The following is an 8,717-nucleotide window of genomic DNA, read 5'->3' as shown; positions in this document are numbered from 1 at the left end:
AAGATGGCCCAGGCGCTGGGGATGGCTCCTTGGCCTCTGCCCCAGGCGCTAGAGTGGCTCTGGTCCAGCTTCAGAAAAATACAAAAAAAAAAAAAAAATTAAGGGGAGAAAAAGATTTCCTCACATTAATAAAAGCTCAGGGAATTTACTGCCACTAGACTTGCCTTACCAAAAATGTTAAAGTGAATTATTTAAGTTGAAACAAACGAATATTAAACAGCAACACAAAAACATATGAAAGTACAAAACATGCTGCTAAAGATGAATACATAGACAACTACAGAATGCTATTAATACTATAGCAGTGGTGTGTAAATCACTTTCAGGGTTAGTATAAAAGGTAAAAATATTAAAAATAACTAACTATAAGAATATATTAATGGGTATACAATAAAAAAAGAGGTAGTTGTGACATCATTAACCTAACGTGTGGGGGATAGAAATGAAAAAGTAAAAATAATTTGTGTGATCTACATATTCAGAGAAAATTATCTAGTAATGAACTATAGAAATAATCCCTGTAAGTATAGTCTTAAAAACATGCAGAGGTTTTTAATGTGAATGAAGTTAGGTTGTATTAGATTGAGATAGACCATTGTCAATTTTTTAAAAATGTAAGCTCAAATGTAAATACAGAATTAACAACTCTAAAAATTACACAAAAGAAAGGATGAAAACATATAAGTAAAAAAAAATTAATGAAACACAAAAGGAGGAAGAAAGAAAAAAAAGCAAGACAAAACTACAGGACAGACAAGAAAACAATTAATGATAATAGTAAGTTTTTATCTGTCAATAATGACTTTAAGTGTATTAATCAAAAGACATAGTGAAGCTAAATGGATTTTTTAGAAAAGACTCAAAGATATGCTGCCTAGAAGAGATTCACTTTAGATTTAAGGACACACATAGGCTGAAAGTAAAGAAATGAAAAAAGGTATTTCATTAAAACAGTAATCAAATGAGATTAGTGATAGATATATTTATATCTGACAAAACAGACTGTCAGATTCAAAATTCAAAAACTGTCAGAAGAGATGCAGAAGGTCATCATATAATGATAAAAGTTCTATTCACCCAGATGATATAATTATAAATATATATGCACACAACATGAGAGTACTTATAAATATACTGCTCACAAAAATTAGAGCATATTTCAAAGTGAATATGAAGCAATAAAATATCCCCTAATTTGTGTGAGCAGTATATAAAAGGTAAACTGAAGGAATACATGTGAGAAATAAACAATATAATAATAGTAAGAAAATCTATTAATATACTTTCAATAAAAAAATAAATATCCAGACAGAAAATCAATAAGGAAATGGCAGGCTTGAGCAAACAATATAGAGAAACTGAACCGAATAGATGTAATAGAACATTCTGCTTAACAGCAAAAGAAGACACATCTCAAGCTCACATGAAATGTGCTCCAGGATACATTACACATTATGTCACATAACAGTCTTAATCACTTTAGGAGTCTTGAAATAATACCATGTCTGTTTTCCAACCACAATGAAATATAAATAGAATTTAATAATATAAGGAAAAAAATAAAATTCATAAATATGAGAATTAGACAACACACTTGTGAATAACCAATGGTACAAAGAAAAACAATTAAAAATGAACAAAACAAGAGATGAATTTTTTAAAAAATAAACAAAATTGACAATCCTTTAGCTAGACAAAGAAAAAAAAGAAAGAATAAATAAAATTAGGTATGAAAAAAAAGATGTTATGATTGATGCCAAAAAATAAAAAGATCATAATAGATTACCAGAAAAAATTCTACAGTTATAAATTAGATTACCTACATGAAAAGTACAAATTCCTAACAATGTACAACTTACTAGACTGACTCATGAGGAAATACATATGTAATTTGTAAGGAGTCTGAATCAATACTCAAAAACATTCCAACAAAGTAAATTAAATCTCAGGATCAGATGAGATCACTGATGAATTCTACCAAACCTTTAGATTTTAAAATTCATTTGAGAGAGAGAGAGAGAGAGAGAGAGAGATAAAGAATGAGAAAGGGGGAAGGAGCAGGAAGCATCAACTCCCATATGTGCTTTGACCAGGCAAACCCAGGGTTTTGAATCGGCAACCTCAGTGTTCCAGGTTGATGCTTTATTCACTGTGCCACCACAGGTAAGGCCTACCAAACTTTTAAAGAAGTATTGACATTAATCCTATTCAAAATCTTCCAGAATTTCTTAGAACAAAAGATAATCTCAAAGACCATTCAATAAGGAAGAATTACCTTGATACCGAAGCTAGGAAAAAAGTACCTATAAGAAAAGAAAACTATAGGCCAATATCTTCAATAAACATACATGCAAATATTCTGAAAAAAAATATCACATTAAAAGAGACACACACTACTGCCCTGGCTGGTTGGCTCAGCGGTAGAGCGTCGGCCTAGCGTGCGGAGGACCCGGGTTCGAATCCCGGCCAGGGCACACAGGAGAAGCGCCCATTTGCTTCTCCACCCCTCCGCCGCGCCTTCCTCTCTGTCTCTCTCTTCCCCTCCCGCAGCCAAGGCTCCATTGGAGCAAAGATGGCCCGGGCGCTGGGGGTGGCTACTTGGCCTCTGCCCCAGGCACTAGAGTGGCTCTGGTCGCAACATGTCGACGCCCAGGATGGGCAGAGCATCGCCCCCTGGTGGGCAGAGCGTCGCCCCTGGTGGGCGTGCCGGGTGGATCCCGGTCGGGCGCATGCGGGAGTCTGTCTGACTGTCTCTCCCTGTTTCCAGCTTCAGAAAAATGAAAAAAAAAAAAAAAAAAAAAAAAAAGAGACACACACTAGAAAAAAGTGAAATGTATTTTTGGGATGCTAAGACAGTTCAACACAAGAAAGTCAATTATTGAGAGAAACCATGTTAACAGAAGGAAGATAATACCACATGACCATCTCAATAAATTCAGAAAGTGCAATTGAAAAAATTCAATGCTCATTTATGATAAAACTCTCAACTCAGAATAGAAGAAATTATCTAAACATAATAAAGACAATATATGAAAATTTAACAGTTAACATTATATTCAAAGGTGAGAAATTAAAATATTTTTCTCTAAAATCGAGAACAAGGCAAGAATGCCTAATCTTATCACTTCTATCCACTGTAGTACTAAAAGTTCTAGCCAGAACAATCATACAAAGAATAAAAGGTATTTAAATTAGAAAAAAAGTATAAAATTATCTTTGTTTACAGATGACATGATCTTATATGTAGTAAATCCTTACAACTTCAAAAAATGTTAGAATTATTAAAGAAATTTAGCAAGATATAAAATCAACATGTGACAATCAGTTGCGTTACTATAGTCTACCAAAAAACTATACCAAAAATTTAAGAAAATAATCACATTTACAATAACATTAAAAAGAAAAAAAAAACACTTAAGTGTAAATTTAACCTAGGTATTAAAAAGCTTATATAGTGAAAACTGCATAACACTGATGAAAGAAATTTAAAATATATAGAAAAACACCCCATATTCATGGACTGGAAGTCCTAATATTGTTAAAATATTTATACTGTCTAAAGTAATCTACATATTTAATGAAATCTGTATTGTAAGCCCAACGGTATTTTCACAGAAATAAAAACAAAACACAGAACAGTTTTTAATTCATATAGAACCACAAAGGACCAGTAGCCAAACAATTTTGAGAGAGAGGAACAAATGTGGAAACATCACACCTCTTGTTTTCAAACTCTATTACAAACCTACACTAATTAAAAAATATATATTAACATAAAGACAACAGAAAACACAGAAATAAGCCAATGCATATAATGTCAACTAATATTTAGCAAGGGTGCCAAAAGAATGGATTTGAACCTTATATTATACCATGTACTAAAGTCAAATAAAAATGGATTTAAAATTTAAACATAAGACATGGAAGTGTAAAGCACAAGAAAAAAATAGAAGTACGATTACTTCTTGATACTGGTTATGACATTGATTTCTTAAATATGACACCAAAAAGACAAGAAACAAAAGCAAAATAGATGGTTATAACTACATTAAACTGAAATATTTCTGCACAGAAAAAGAAACAACAGATTGTGATGACAAATATGGAATTCCTAAAATATTTGTAAACCATATATATCTCATAATGGGTTAATTTCAAAATGTATTAGCTCTTTATATAATTCAATAACATAATAAAAATAATAACTGAGTTATAAAGGTAAAGTACTTAAATTGACATTTTTGCTAAGAAGACATACAATGGTGTACCAATATGTGAAATTGTGCTCAACATCACTAATCATTGGGAAAGTACAAATCAAAATCATAATGAAATACCACCTCATATTTGTTAGGATGTTAGTATTAAAAAAAAGGATAAAATGGCCCTGGCCGGTTGGCTCAGCGGTAGAGCGTCGGCCTAGCGTGCGGAGGACCCGGGTTCGATTCCCGGCCAGGGCACATAGGAGAAGCGCCCATTTGCTTCTCCACCCCTCCGCCGCGCTTTCCTCTCTGTCTCTCTCTTCCCCTCCTGCAGCCAAGGCTCCATTGGAGCAAAGATGGCCCGGGCGCTGGGCATGGCTCTGTGGCCTCTGCCTCAGGCGCTAGAGTGGCTCTGGTCGCAATATGGCGACGCCCAGGATGGGCAGAGCATCGCCCCCTGGGGGGCAGAGCACCGCCCCTGGTGGGCGTGCCGGGTGGATCCCGGTCGGGCGCATGCGGGAGTCTGTCTGACTGTCTCTCCCTGTTTCCAGCTTCAGAAAAATGAAGAAAAAAACAAAAAACAAAAAACAAAAAACAAAAAAAAAAAAAAAAAAAAAGGATAAAATAATTTAGTGAAGATATGTTGGAATCAGAACCCTTGTGCTCTGTTGGTGATAATATTAAATGATGCAGCCACTATAGAAAACAGTATAATTTCCCTCCAAAAAATTAAAAACAAAAATACCATACTATCCAGCATTTCTACTTCTGGGTATATATTCAAAGAGAATGAAATCAGGATCATGAAGAAATATCTGTATTCCCATGTTTGCAGCCGTACCTACTATAACCAAAACATGAAAACAACATAAATGTCCATTAACATATGAGTGGATTTTAAAAGTATGGTATATACATAAATGAAATATTATTTAGCCTTAAAAAGAAGAAAATCTTGATGTATGCCACAACATGGATGAACTTCAAGGATATTATGCTAAGTGAAATAATCCAGACACAGATGACCAAATGCTATGTGAGGAATTTAAAATAGTTAAACTCAATAAAGCAGATAGTATAATGGTGGTTACTAGGAGCTGGAGAGAAGGGAAAATGAGGAGGTACTATTCAAGATCTATAAAGTTTTGTTATGCAACATTATTAAATTCTAGCATTCTTTTTTACAGTATTGTACCTATAGATAAAAATACCATACTGTACACTTAAATATTTATGAACAGGGTAAATTTTATTTTAAATATTCTTACTACAATTGTAAAAAAGAAAAAAAATTATCAGTTGAATGGAAGTATCTTATATAACACAATTTGACAAATTTGGCCACTAAGGAAAGATGTTATCTCTCATAATTCCTATTCAACATTATAATGGAAGACTTAACCAATGTAGTAAAATTAGAAAAGGAAAGAAGTAAATATGCCTAACCAGGTGGTGGCACAGTGGGTAGAGCATTGGACTGGGGTGTGGAGGACCCAGGTTCAAGGCCCTGAGGTCGCCAGCTTGAGCGCAGGCTCATCTGGCTTGAGCAAAAAAAGCTCACCAGCTTGGACCCAAGGTTGCTGGCTCAAGCAAGGGGTTACTCATTCTACTGAAGGCCCGCAGTCAAGGCACATATGAGAAAGCAATCAATGAACAACTACGGTGTCAAAACGAAAAACTGATGATTGATGCTTCTCATCTCTCTTCGTTCCTGTCTGTCTGTCCCTATCTATTCCTCTCTCTGACTCTATCTCTGTCCCTGTTTTAAAAAAAAAAAGTAAATATACAGATTTGGAAGGAAGAAATAAAACACTCTTTGTTCACAGAAGAGATGATTATCTGTGTACAAATTCCAAAGAATCAACAAAAAAATCTCCTGGAACTAATTAGTAATTACAACAAAGTTTCAAAATACAAGGTTAATATTCAAGTCAATCATTTTTTTGTATACCATGAATAATTTATAATTTGAAAGTAAAAACACAATGCCGTTTACATTAGCATCCAAAACAAAGAAACACTTAGGTATAAATCTAACTATATTTTTTCTATATGTGATTTAGATGAGAAAAACTATAAAACTGATTTAAAAAGTCAAAGATCTAAGTAAATGCAGAGATAGTCCATGACCCTGGATAGAAAGACTAAATATTTTTGTGATTCTGGTTTTTCCCAGATTGATCTATGGATTCAACACAATCCAATCAAAGTCTCTTTATTTTGAGGATATGGATATTGGTCAATTGTTTCTAAATTTTATAAAGAAAGGCAAATGAATCTGATTAACCAATACAGTATGGAAGAAAAATAATCAAAGTGTGCTATAGTCTGAATGTCTAAGTTTCCCTCAAATTTACATGTTGGAATTCTACCACCCAATGTGGTGCTGGTAGAAAGTGAAGCCTTTGGGAAGTGATTAGGTCATGAACATGACACCCTCTTGAATGGGATTTGTGCTATTATAAAAGAGACCTCAAAAAGTTCCGTAGTTCTTTCTACTATGTGAGAATAGAACTAGAGGTCTATGACCTGAAAGAGGGCCCTAATTAGAATTTAATCATGCTGGCATTTGACCTTGAACTTCATTCTCCAAAACTGTGGTATTTTGTTATAGCAGCCCAAACAGATGAAGACAGAAGGCTAACACTATTCAACTTCGGGACATTTTAAAGCTACAGTAATGAATGTGATGTGGTATTAGTAAAAAGTAGACAAATAGATCAATGTATAGAAAGACATAAATAAATGCACCTCAGTATAATCTTTGACAAAGAAGCAAGCACAATTCTATGGAGAAAGGATAGTCTTTTTTCTTAAAATGGTATTAGAACACTTGGGAATACTTATACAAAACAACAACAACAACAAAAACTAAATATAGACCTTGTATCTTTCACAAAAAACAACAGTTCCAACACAGAGTTAATATATATAAAAAAAACTCATACAACTTAACATTAAATAAAGAAAATTTTCAATTTAAAAAAATGGTCAGAGGACCTGAACAAATACTTGTCTTAAAAAGATATACAAAGGGCCAATAGATATATGAAAAGATGCTCAACTTCACTAGCTATTAGAGAAATACAAATCAAAACTACAATGAGATACCATTTCCCACCTGTTAGAATGTTTATTATCAACAAGACATGTGATAACTAGTGTTGGGGAGGTTGAGGAGAAATAGTAACCTTCATTCACAGCTGGTGGAAATGTAAACTTGTATAGCCACTATGCAAAACAATATAGAGGTTCCACACACACAAAAAATTAAGAATAAAGTTACCACATGACCCTGCAGCCCCCCCAAATTAAAAACATTTATTTGCAAGGATATATGTACACCTATGTTCATTGCAACATTATTCGTGGTGATCAAGAAATGAAAAAAAAACCAACTATCCTTGTTTTATTTATTTTGTTTCTTTTTTATAAAATCAAATGTCTTTGGATACAAGATTTGATACAAAATATGTGGTGCATAAATGCAATAGAATACTACTTAGCCACTAGAAAAGATGAAATACTGCCATTTGTGATAACATGGATGGACCCTGAGAATATCATGTTAAGCATAATAAGTCAGACAGAAAAAGTTAATAACCACATGATTTTACTCACATGTGAGATATAAAACAGATATTGACAAATAAACAAGAGAAAGAAACAAAAAACTCATAGACACAGACAATTAACTATATGGTGGCTAACAGAGGGAAGGGGGTTGGGGGTAGTAAAGGATAAAGATGGTCAAGGATATGGTGACAAAAAATGATTTGACTTTAGGTGGTGGGCACACAATGTAATATATATATATATATATATATATATATATATATATATATATATATATAGAGAGAGAGAGAGAGAGAGAGATCATGTACCGTAGAAATGTACACTTGAAACATATATAACCTTATTAACTAATGTCACTCCAATAAATTTAATAATAAAAAAACTCAAATTGTATCATACACCAGTATTTTCAACTTCTGGTCCATGAACTGTTGCCAGTCTGCCAAAAATATCATGCTGGTCAACGAAAGAGTTCAATAGCTTGATGTTGTATGGAGATTATAGACCCAATGATCTTTGTTGAATTCATTTATGCACAGAGTGACTTTTGCCTTAGTGTTTCCCCAAATAACCTCCTATTTTTACAGGTACAGAAGTGTAAAAACATTGAAAACCACTGCCATACACCTAATGGTAAAATGCAGAACTACAAAACAAGAAAATAACATAGAAGAAAATGGTGGTCTTGGGCTTGGTGAGGATTTGTTAGATGAAATACCATAAGTATGTTTTATGAAAAAATATTGAATAAATTGAACTTCATTAAAATTAAAAACTTCTGCCTTGTGAAAGATCAGCTTGAGAATAAAAATAAAAGCAACATACTGGGAGAAAAAATGTCAAACCAGTATCTAATAAAGGACTGGTATTCAAAATATATAAAAAAAAATCTGCTGCCCTGGCCAGTTGGCTCAGTGGTAGAGCGTCGGCCTAGCGTGC

The 8,717-nt window shown here is 33.5% G+C and overlaps 1 pseudogene; it reads right to left on the bottom strand.

Moving 5' to 3' along the window:
* Window positions 1-457: 457 nt before the first annotated feature.
* Window positions 458-534, bottom strand: LOC136317920 (small nucleolar RNA U3; annotated as a pseudogene).
* Between the last annotated feature and the right edge of the window lie 8,183 nt (window positions 535-8,717).

The sequence above is a fragment of the Saccopteryx bilineata genome, chromosome X (assembly GCF_036850765.1).
Source record: "Saccopteryx bilineata isolate mSacBil1 chromosome X, mSacBil1_pri_phased_curated, whole genome shotgun sequence".
Lineage (NCBI taxonomy): Eukaryota > Metazoa > Chordata > Mammalia > Chiroptera > Emballonuridae > Saccopteryx > Saccopteryx bilineata.
Note: the sequence above shows the minus strand (reverse complement) of the source record. Positions and strands in the feature narration are given on the sequence as shown.